The sequence below is a fragment of the Triticum aestivum genome, chromosome 6B, assembly GCF_018294505.1.
Source record: "Triticum aestivum cultivar Chinese Spring chromosome 6B, IWGSC CS RefSeq v2.1, whole genome shotgun sequence".
Classification (NCBI taxonomy): Eukaryota; Viridiplantae; Streptophyta; class Magnoliopsida; order Poales; family Poaceae; genus Triticum; species Triticum aestivum.
Window position 1 is genome coordinate 721463804 of NC_057810.1, and position 11366 is coordinate 721475169.

The window sequence follows — 11366 nt, forward strand, 5'->3', positions numbered from 1 at the left end:
CTCCATGACAGAATTGTAAAGTTCAGGATGTGCTCATCCTTAATGGGGCCCTGCTCATCCTTAATAGGTCGTCGCAATTTATATCATTGGTTTCATAGATATAACGTAGATTGGACAACCTAGCTACATCTCTCTCAAGCATAACATAACGGATTGGAGCATGATAATTTCTAATTCTAGCCCTTGTAGTTATCGTGGCCATATAGGCACACACAATAGCAACCAAACCAGCAGCTTGCACTATCAGTGTATCTCAGGTTATGCGATTGTCATCCATCTATATAAATTCAGCACAAATTTATAAATTAATACAGGTATGTGCACTGATAATAATTACATCATTTGCATCATCAAAACAAAATAAAATATATGCACAAATTATTCATACTATCTGCACCATTTGCATAACTATTTTGTCTACCTACTAATTCCTTCATCCATAAGCTAGCAAAGTGTTCTAGACATATCACACATTCATGCTAATGACAGATCTGAACCTACATAAAAACTACCCAGCCATCTCAAATCCATAGGGGAAGAGGAGGTTCTGGTGACAGATCTGAACCTAAAAAGGAGAGGGGAGGCGATGGGAAAAGAATCCATTGGTGCTAGCCACGGAGAAGGCCTCTTTCCCGTCCATGACTAGAGGAGGCCGCCCCTTCATCCATCCGCATCAGAGAAGAAGTGCAGCGCGAGCGGCAGAGAGATGGGGACGGGAGGGAGAAGAGATGGATGGGGACAGATGGGAGACAGGGAGAGGGAGGGGAGGAGGAGGGTTCTACCTCCGCAGCAGCGAGGATGCCCGCCGGCGATGTCGACGGAGGCGGCGAGGCTGCGAGATCCACCATTGTCGCAGGAGAGGGAGGGGAGCGAGGAAAGCGGCGTGAACGAGTCGGGTGAGAGCGACGGCAGCAGAAACCTATCCCTTTCTCGCGTGGGTGCAGGCGCGCGTGCAGCAGCGGGTGCAGGCTCGCGGAAACGCCTGAAACCTGCGTTTCCCTTGAGCCTGGCTGGGAGCCTCTTTTTGCATGCGCCGGGCCTGGCCCAGATAGATGTGCAGGCTACCAAACAGCGAGAATTTTGCACGATGGGTGCGAGCCAGGTGCGACGCAAGGAACCAAATACGCCCTATGTGGGCCTACTATACTGCATGCGTTGTGCTGCACATGCATGTGCCTGCTCTTACTTTTTTGTTTGGCGTTTGTGTGCATGTCACGTGCATGCGCTCCCGCCCACGTCTAGTACTAGTGGCACACATTGCCCAAAGTGAAGCTAAGTTTAGTCCCACCTCGGCTGAGGGAGGGGATGCTGACCAACTTATAAGGGATGGCATCCACTATTTTCTAAATGGTAGAGCCATGTGAATGAAGGGACACCACACATGCATGTGGAGCGCACGCTCACGTGAACATTCGCGGATTGTACGCGATTGATAGGCGACTTGAGACTTTGGATGCTTGGCGCTACGCCAGCCTCCTCTTGTTTTGACAAAACACTTGACTTACTTTTGCACTAGTATATAAATTTCGACCAAAAAAAAACAAAAGTTGACCTCACAGCAAAAAAATAATAATTTATTTGTTATTATAGGTCACTATTTTAGGCAAAAATTTGTCTTTTTTTTGAAAAGAAGTCAAAGGGATATTTTTTTGTGGATTTTATTTCTCACGAGTACAATAGAAGGTCAAGTTTATTTCAAAAATATTTTTAGGAACTTTCGACTTTTTGTTGAATTACTAATTTTTTTAACCATATAGTCTGCATATGTCCCCATAGACCAAAAATTCCCCTCCATTCCATCATCTCCTTCCTTATGTATATATACACCGGAAGGGGGTTGCATTCGGATTGGAGCTTCGATTCTGGATTTGTACGTGGCTCGAAAGGCCGCTGCTAAACTGGGCGCGTGTTCTCAAGCACCATTAACTCAAGCTTCTCATATATAGAGGCTTCGACAGCGACGGCGGAGCAACCGGCGCATCCCTCGACTCCACGCCACACTCCCTCAGCATCGCGCCGAGCACATTTGAGTGCCTGCTCGACCGCATCGAGACACCTCTGTGACGCCCTCAACCGCGCCAAATTACATGTTCAGTGCAATCTACAACATTTTTACTAAATCCGCGGCGGCTTTTGCAAATGATTAGCGACCACGTTGTTTTCTGCAAGATAAGCCCCAAATGTGATGGTTTCTTGCAATTCACTCGGACGAGTCGTATGAATTCAAGGTTTAAAATAGACTTTAGCATCCAATGCGAATTCTTGATTCACTGGTCTGCGCGCCCACGTGCCTTCGGCCCTCTCCTCTCCGGCCAATCCACCTTGTTGATGGCTGGGAGAGTCGAGCACAACGGTTGGGTTGGAGCAAGTGTGTGTGGTGGGAGAGGGGGGGGGGGGCGGCAGTTTGCAAGTTGCTACAAGCAGGGGAATCCAAAAGAAAGAAGCACTTAGTCTTGTGTTTCCGGATTTTTTGTTGAAAAGGACCCCCGGCGAACGCAATTGGCAGAAAAGACCCCATTCGAATAAAAGTGACAAAAAAGACCCCCTGGGCCGTGGCGGCAGGCGCGCCAGGCGACACGTGGCACCTGCCGCCACGGTGTGAGGCGGCCAGCCCTGCCGCCACTGGGCCAGGCGGCAGGCTGTGTGCAACGGCTTTTGGCGCTGCGAACGAAACGAAGACGTATGTGGGCCATGCCGCCACGGGCCAGGCGTACTGTCTCATCAGTTGCAGCAGCAACAGCACGGCTGTTGTTCCCTCAAAGAAAAAACAGCATGGTTGTTGGGCGTGCGGCAGCAACAGCGCTGGCAAAACATGAGCAAATTACGCATCGGAGAGGGAATCAACTCTGTAGCAATCAGTGAGTGTCACGTAAAAACACGAAACACACGGAAATCAGTGCCAGAGCAAAAAGACGAGATGAAACGCGCGGGAATCAGACGAATTGACTGCGGAAAACTCGCGTGAGGCTGTCCGGTGGCCAGCAGCAGCAACAGTGGTGCCGCCACACCCGGTGGCGGCATGGCCCATATCGACTTCCCGTTCCGTCGCCCAACGCCAGAAGCTGTTGCACACGGCCTGCCGCCTGGCCCGGTGGCGGCAGGGCTGGCCGCCTCACGCCGTGGCGGCAGGTGCCACGTGTCGCCCGGCGCGCCTGCCGCCACGGTTCAGGGGGTCTTTTTTGTCAATTTTGTTCAGAGGGAGTCTTTTCTGTCAATTGTGTTCGTCAGGGGGTCATTTTCAACAAAAAATCGTGTTTCCGCGATTAGTGTCTTTGTCATGTTATTACTTCGTCTACTCCTACTAGCTTGCTACATGACACGTCTTGCAAGAAAATAAAGGACTACTCTTGCGCCATTATAATACTCAAGTGGCGAATGACGGGGTGGGGCGCGCAGTGAACTGGTTTTCTAAAAAGATTGGAAGATCCGGCCAAAAAAGGTGATAGCCCTGTTCATTCGTTCCCATGGTTCGATCCTTCCCAGTAAAACGCGGCGTGTTCGAATGATGATCGCTTTTATGCGAGAAAGGGGGACCACCTTCTAAGCCTAAGTATTCCTCAATGACCGATAGCGTACAAGTACCGTGAGGGAAAGGTGAAAAGAACCCCAATTGGGGAGTACAATATAGAACCTGAGATCTGATGCGAACAATCAGTCGAAGGAGCGAAGCACGCTGAATACGATTCGATCTCCTGTGCAATCTATAAGGAAGCTAAAGGCCTGGCTGGCTCCCGCGTGGAACTCAGCTACATAGGAGACAGAGGAGAAGGATTCCATCATTGAAAATACACTTTGGTCCTGGTTGTATATGCACCTTATATGGAGATTTTTTTAGTATTTTAATAAAAAGTCAAAATATGTAAGAACTATTTTGACCAAACACTTGACTTACTTTTGCACTAGTATATAAATTTCGACCAAAAAAACAAAAGTTGACCTCATAGCAAAAAAAAATTATTTACTATTATAGGTCACTATTCACACTATTTTAGGCCAAAAATTGTCTTTTTTGAAAAGAAGTCAAAGGGATATTTTTTATGGGTTTTATTTCTTACGAGTACAATAGAAGGTCAAGTTTATTTCAAAAATATTTTTAGGAACTTTCGACTTTTTGTTGAATTACTATTTTTTTTTCACATAGGATGCATATGTCCTCATAGACCAAAAATTCCCCTCCATTCCATCATCTCCTTCCTTATGTAATCTATATATACACCGGAAGGGGGTTGCATTCGGATTGGAGCTTCGATTCTGGATTTGTACGTGGCTCGAAAGGCCGCTGCTAAACTAGGCGCGTCTTCTCAAGCACCATTAGCTCAAGCTTCTCATATATAGAGGCTTCGACAGCGACGACGGAGCAACCGGCGCATCCCTCGACTCCATGCCACACTCTCTCAGCGTCGCGCCAAGCACATTTGAGTGCCTGCTCGACCGCATCGAGACACCTCTGTGACGCCCCCGATTTAATCGTACACTAATCATACACGCAACTGTGTACGATCAAGATCAAGGACTCATGGGAAGATATCACAACACAACTCTAGATACAAATTAAAATAATACAAGATTTATATTACAAGCCAGAGGGCTCGAATACATAAGCTCGAACACAAACGAGTCAGTGGAAGCAACAATATCTAAGTACAGACATGAGTTAATCAAGTTTGGCTTAAGAAGGCTAGCACAAAAGCAATATCGATCAAAAAGGCAAGGTCTCCTACCTGGGAGCCTCCTAACTACTCCTGGTCATCGACGTCCGTCACATGATAAAAGGCACCCTCGGGGTAGTAGTAGTCGTCGGTGGTGGCAGCGGTCTCAGAGGCTCCGTCATCTGGTTGCATCAAACGGATATGGGGGAAAGAAAGAAAAGCAAACGTGAGTACTCATCCGAAGTACTCAGCAAGCAATGATCTACACTAATATGCAATATTATCAAAGGAAAGCTGAATATGTAGACTGGGTTGCAGAAATGCCAGAATAGAGGGGAGAGCCTAGTCCTATCAAAGACTAGCATCTTCACCATCTTCAGCGGACTTGCAGCATTAGAAGAGTGCAAACTAGCATAAAGTAAAGTAGTAGTAGTGTCATCAACCTCACCCAGAGATCCTTCCTCGACTCCCTGCGAGAAAGCAATCCCAGAGCCATACTATCCATTTCTCATCTTAAGTATCCAGTTCTAGTTGTATCGATCGGGAAACAACTCGGAGTGTCTGTTATCGTAGGACAGACTATCGATAGATGTTTTCTTCCCTGCAAGATGCACCAACTTACCAACCACGCTCGATTAACTTCGGCCGGACACATTTTTATGGATCATACCCGGCAAGCAAAGTCAAGTGGCTTCACTGATGCATGAACTACGTTCAGGCCTAGTGTTACCGGTGTGCAAGTGACCTACATTGGTTAACTGTTCTTTAATTTTCTAGTAAACCGGGTGGAGAGCAACAGCTCACACATAGTATCAAACTAGCTATACCCGTGCGGCGGCACGCCGCACCCCATCAATATGGTACGTATGTGTATATGCTACTTTTGACTTATGAGACGATAGAAAATAAGACCGCGATACGGTACGTGTGTGTATATGCTACTCTTGACTCATGAGATGGAAAATAAGGGCTTCATGTGCATAAGCTTATTTTTATAACTCCGTAGTCACAAGGAAGCAAGCTATATATGCACAGAAATAATTTCAAAAGGATACATTATTATGATCATGAGTGCTACATCTTGCAAGATGAAAAGTATATGCATTGTGGTTTCTTTCTGCCAAGACTACACATCAGACCTAGAGTTCATAAAGGTCTCCTCCCACATCCATAGTTGGGCCTACCAAAAAAAGAAGTAAAAGTTAATGACACCCTACGGCAAGCAAGAAATCAAGCAAAGAAATAGATGCAAAAAATACCAAAAGACGCAACCAGAACGGAGGAACAGGGGACACGCAAATCGCCCTGCCCAACAGACCTACAGGAAGGACCACCTACAAACAATAAGACAAACACTGGGTAACTACCTGCTCACCACTAAATTAGTCACTATGCCGAGCAGAGGAAATCAAGAGTTTATGACCAATTTATCCATGCATATTGCAATTCTATTTGTTTGTCAAGTCATCAAGAAAATCAGAAAGCATGGTCTCTGGTAAACAAATGCCTAAGGATGTTCATGCAACAACGCTACAACTACAAACTTTAACAGTTAGTATTCCAACAATGAGTAATAATAGAGGATCAACACCACAGAATGGTGATGAGCAAATATTGATCATTATCAACGCACCCACCACAAATCAGTTCATAGGCAGCCAAATCTCTCCCAGCGGACCATGCAATTGACCACCTAACTTACATTATTGTGCCTCTTCCTCTGCCCCTCCTTTCCCTTGGTGCTGAAGTCATAGATGGTTCTAGAAGATTCTACGCATTGGACTCAGCACCTATGGCCAAAAAATTGATATTTTTCAAAGGTAGGTGTATGAATCTAGTGTGTCTATTTCTTACGGAGAAGTTGTACAAAAATTGGGAATATGCAAAATAAATGAACTAAAATTACCCACAAAACTAAACAATACCCAATATAGAAGAAGATCAAGAATCGGTCCTTCAGTTTGAAATTGGTACCAAATAGGAAGAGTGAACTATCCAAACCGAAAGCATTGAACTATACAAATGAGAAATCCGAACTATGTACTGTAGGGAGTAATGGTCGTATACTTCATGAGTATACCTATAAGACAGATTACAAATAGACAGAAAGCACACATTGCATCCATATACATAAAAAGGAAGGAACCAAAATTAACATTTTTCTCTTTCTTGCCCTAAAAGAACAACACTATGTCCGCACTCGATATTCATTTCCCCATTGAATTAACATTAGGATCATCATTAGTAAGAAGCACGGGTATTTTGCATATCTTGCTGCAACCTACAAACAGAGCAATGCTTTATATTGTAAAGTAGGGCCAATATTAAGATGCCAACTGAAATTCACTAAGTGCAAATGAGTTACATGTGGTGGTACTTTCTTCTTCGACAAAAAATACACAGCCTCACAATCAACTTACACTGTTAATTAAATTGAGATACTCATGTGAATGATTTAACTGAACAAAAAAAAATCAAAGCAAGCACTGCTGCTTTCACCAACCGTGTTCAGGCAAGGCCAAATAACCAACAAATTCAAGCCAGTTTGGGTCAACTTAGTGTGCTACAAAATCACGTAAGTCATACAACTTCACAAACATATATTTTTTTTAACACCATGGGAAAGAGTACCCAGACTACACAAAAGAAATCAGATGTGCAAATATCTACCTTCTATGTGATTGTCCAGTTCAGTCGTATATATAGCACAAACCATTTTCCTTCTTGCTAGGCTTACAGCTGAGGAATGAACTGGTGAACTGCAGCTCACGGGGCTGAGTTCTACACCACCCTACCCCATGGCTACCACGAAGTGGATCGATGACTGCAATGCTCCAATCCAAGGCCATGCCTCTCTGGACGTACCAGGCTCCAGCTGCCGCCGGTGCAAGGACACGATCAACATCCAGGAGGATGGCATGGGGAGAACTGCGATAGCCGTGGCACTCCTCCTGGATGGCCATGGCATGGAAGAGGAAGCCGGTGGCTGGGATGGCACTGTCGCCACAGCTCCAGGGCTCGATAGTGCTTCTATGGCTTGAAGACAACCTGGCATATATATGAAAAGTTGCTAGCTTATATTAGTACAAACCCAAGGATATTCACAAACCAAGTGAATTTGTTGCACCTTCTCTTAGTGGACAACCCTAGGCCTGTATGTGATTGGAATAGCAAGTATAGTCTACTGACTGGAAATATTTCATTGAAAGAAGGCTAGACAAAAGAAGCAGCCGTTAGATGTGCCAGAATAAATAATTTACAGCTCAAAACCAAACATAAACAGGAATCAGAAATTAAGGAATGCCACCAGTCTGAATAAATCAAATCCACAAATTGAACAACTTGGCCTCCCGTCTCAATACACAAATCAACTATGTACAGAAATAATCTGATAACTATTAAACATGCAGGTACTGTACTACTTCCTAATCAGCCATGTACGGATAAGATAGACGATTAGTCTGCAACAAAAAATTAAGTAGATAAGATAGGTTTAATGCCTACTCTATATCATGATATTTGACCTTTGAGCTGCATCCGAGGTGTTCACCATCTTGTATTATTTCACTACAATGATTGAGTAAGTATCAGTAATGTATCCCACAGTTATTTGCAGGATGACCTGACTAATCTGGATGGCAATCACATGTTCGTACAATTTTTTCATATAAGAGTCAAAGAAAAAAATCTTTATAGTAAATTTATCATTTAATTAAAGCACGGGTTTAGGCAACGAAGGCAGCGTGTCAGTTTCTAAAAAGGATAATAAAATAAAACACAGCTGCAGGTCTGGATGTGTACCATGATCCAGTTGCACAACAGAGGCTCAAACTACTCAGCCAAAACTGTATATTCAAAGGTTGAACTATGAATTGAATAGCTAATACAATCTTCTGATTGAAGAGGCAAACTTATATATATGGTTGTATATAGATGCATAACTTTCAGCGGAGGCACCAGCAAGAGGAATAACCGAATAATAATCTGTGACTGTAATCCCCATTCCTCAGTGATCAAACTTTTCAACCTATCACCACATTAATATATAACAACTTAGAAATCTTGTTCGTGTAAGCAAACAATACTGCATGCGGAATAAAAAATAGAGGCTTATTATTATATTAAATAACAGTAGTGACTAAAATGAGAGATCAATCCAAGAAGTGCAATAGGGACTATTGCCGACTTGTGGTAAAGATCAGAACAAGAGAAACAAAAGGGAAGTGCTCACCGTTGAGAAAATCCTCGGAGATTGGCAACCCCAACTTTAGCTTCCCTTTAGAAAACAAGGGTGACGAACCTTGGGCTCGACAATTCCATGCCTCCAATGGTTGACGGCTTCATCAGCTGCAATCACAAGTCACATGCAGAAAGCTAATTAATGGTGCAGTGCTGCTGAAAATTCAGTCTTCAAAAATGTGAAGGGAAAAAAATCAGCTGCCGGTGCAATAACTTCAATGTCCACATCAATCTTCCAGTAAAATCAGAAGATGTTCAATATTTTGGTACACCATTGCAGACCGTCATTTTCTAACATATTCCTTTGCACAATCATAATCTAAAACATGCCTGCACATCCTTGGTTCGGGACAGTGGCATCCACGGCTGAGGGCAATGCGTTCGCGCCTGCAACTGCTGTGAGCAGTACTGTCTAGGGGATTAGAGCGCTCTTGCATGGCGATGGATGACCATACCCCGGCGACCGGCGTCGGCGTGGAAGAAGGTGGTCCGTCGATAGAGAGTGTGGGATAGTACGCAGTGGCTGCTCTGGCAAACTTTATAAATTGCCTCGCCGCGTCCATACCACTGGAACGAACCCACTGGAAATATGAACATGATCCTCATCCTTATTAGTCCTGACTGTGTCATCCCAGAAGCAGTGCGCGAGCGCCCGCTACTGGTCGCTGTCTTCCGGCACTACACAGACCTCGAAGATCATCACTACAAACATGCAAACCTCCATCAAATCCAGAGTTCAGAAGTAGTAGCTAAATGCATCATAAGGGCAATAATCTATGGTGCCTGGATTCGGGAACTGTTTTCATAAGTATAGCAACACAATGTATGGACTGGACTGATTTGTTTTTACCTGTGGCCGCTCTGACATTACGACGAACACTTGGTCTGCCTTAGAGCAGTCGTCACATAGAGGTGGGCAGCTACGCCCAGAATGATGCTTGGGCCATGCTCTTCCATGTTGAACTCCACCTGCATTAGTAGTAAGCCAGCGGAAGAAGTGACATCCACCGGCTGAGACGGAGGCAGTCTGGACGGCCGAAGGAAGGGGGCAGGGGCATGAGCATGCGACACCGGTGGAGGACGCAGGGCGCCGGTGGCCGCACCGTCGCGTCCCAGCCAAAACGCCATTTCCACACGACTAAAGATTCAGCAAAAAATCGGCAATCCATGGTTCCCCACATCAGAAGGGGGGTAGGAGAGGTCGGGGAGATCCCCGCTGCCGCATGCCGCAGTCACGCCGCAAGCCCCTTCTCATGGCCACGGCTAGCACGCACCTGCCGCCGCCGCAGCGTGAGGTCCGCCTAGCCGCGCACCGCCGCGCGCTGCATGAGCCCCTCCATGGCCTTGTGCTTGTTGTCGCGGTGTCGCCCGTGCCCTGCGCTGGTCGTCGCCATCGCCACGCAGCTCTGCTTCACTGTTCGCTGCGAACCAAACCGCGCGCCGAGGAGGCCTCGCCGACCGCCAGCATCACATCGTCTGGATCTGCTGGAGCGTGTGGGCGCTGCGTGATGGGCATGGGCGTTGGAGCAAGCTTGAGGGGCGGGAGCCATTTTATAAGGAGATACAGCGGTTGAGCGGTGGTGCATCGGCGGTTGAGCGGTGGGCGGCGGAGGCAGAGAGCCCACGCGAGTCTTCGAGAGACGCATCGACACGCGGAGGGAACTGGGAGGAGAAGAGAAAACCAATCCGCAGTCGCCATCGACACAGATCGCTAAGTGCACCCAAGGCTTACCCCACAATTTCCCCCGTAATTGATGTGTCAGCCTCTTATTGGTCAAGTTTTCACTGATAAGAAAAAGTCAAAAAAACAGGGTAAATCAAACCTAGCTAGGTTTAGTATATTTAGAATTTTTAATTGCCGTCAGCCATGCAGCTCCGGACGCCGCGGTCGTGTCTCCTCGAGCGGTCGTGCGTGAATGTTGACGTGACCGGACCATGCCTCTTTACTGGTCATTGGGGCTAGATTCGCTAGTGCTCTGCACAGAAATCATGGCCACGCCGCTGTACCACCCTGTTACATCGTGTCTCTTATGAAAAATGACACTGATTAATTAAGGTTGACACTGGTTAGAGAGAGCGAAGGAAATAAGAGCAAAATTTCCAGCAAGTCATCGGTGGCAGACGAGCTCCACTTATCAGAAACAATGTTAATTACTTGCTCTTACCTGTGGGTCAATGTTATTTGAAAACATGTTAGACAGGCTAATGGTTTTTATTATGTGGAAAAAGGAAGTACCGATGGTTTACTGACTTTTGGCTTCAGTTGGCGCAGCACTTGATACACATGTCATTTTCCACCGTGTCATCAGACAGCACAGAAACCATATACGGGACTCCACAAGACTCGGACCTATCGGCTTTATTACGTGACAGACCCAATAGCAGACTCCCCCCTAATCCTGTAGAGTGGTGGTACTCCGACGAGACACCACCATGCCCTACATTTTCTTTTTGCGTGAATCCACCAGAGGAGGACGG

The 11366-nt window shown here is 46.0% G+C and overlaps 1 long non-coding RNA gene across 4 annotated transcripts; it reads right to left on the reverse strand.

Annotated features, from left to right (window-relative positions):
* Nucleotides 1-5703: 5703 nt before the first annotated feature.
* Nucleotides 5704-10588, reverse strand: LOC123140017 (uncharacterized). Of its 4 annotated transcripts, none has more exons than XR_006469743.1 (4): nucleotides 8881-10574; nucleotides 7777-8676; nucleotides 5909-7697; nucleotides 5704-5829 (listed from the first exon to the last, which is right to left on the reverse strand). It is a non-coding gene; the product is annotated as an uncharacterized lncRNA (long non-coding RNA). The 4 variants fall into 4 exon arrangements; XR_006469741.1 differs by having other exon boundaries at nucleotides 5710-5829; nucleotides 5909-8676; nucleotides 8881-9590; nucleotides 9739-10574; XR_006469740.1 differs by having other exon boundaries at nucleotides 5705-5829; nucleotides 5909-8676.
* Between the last annotated feature and the right edge of the window lie 778 nt (nucleotides 10589-11366).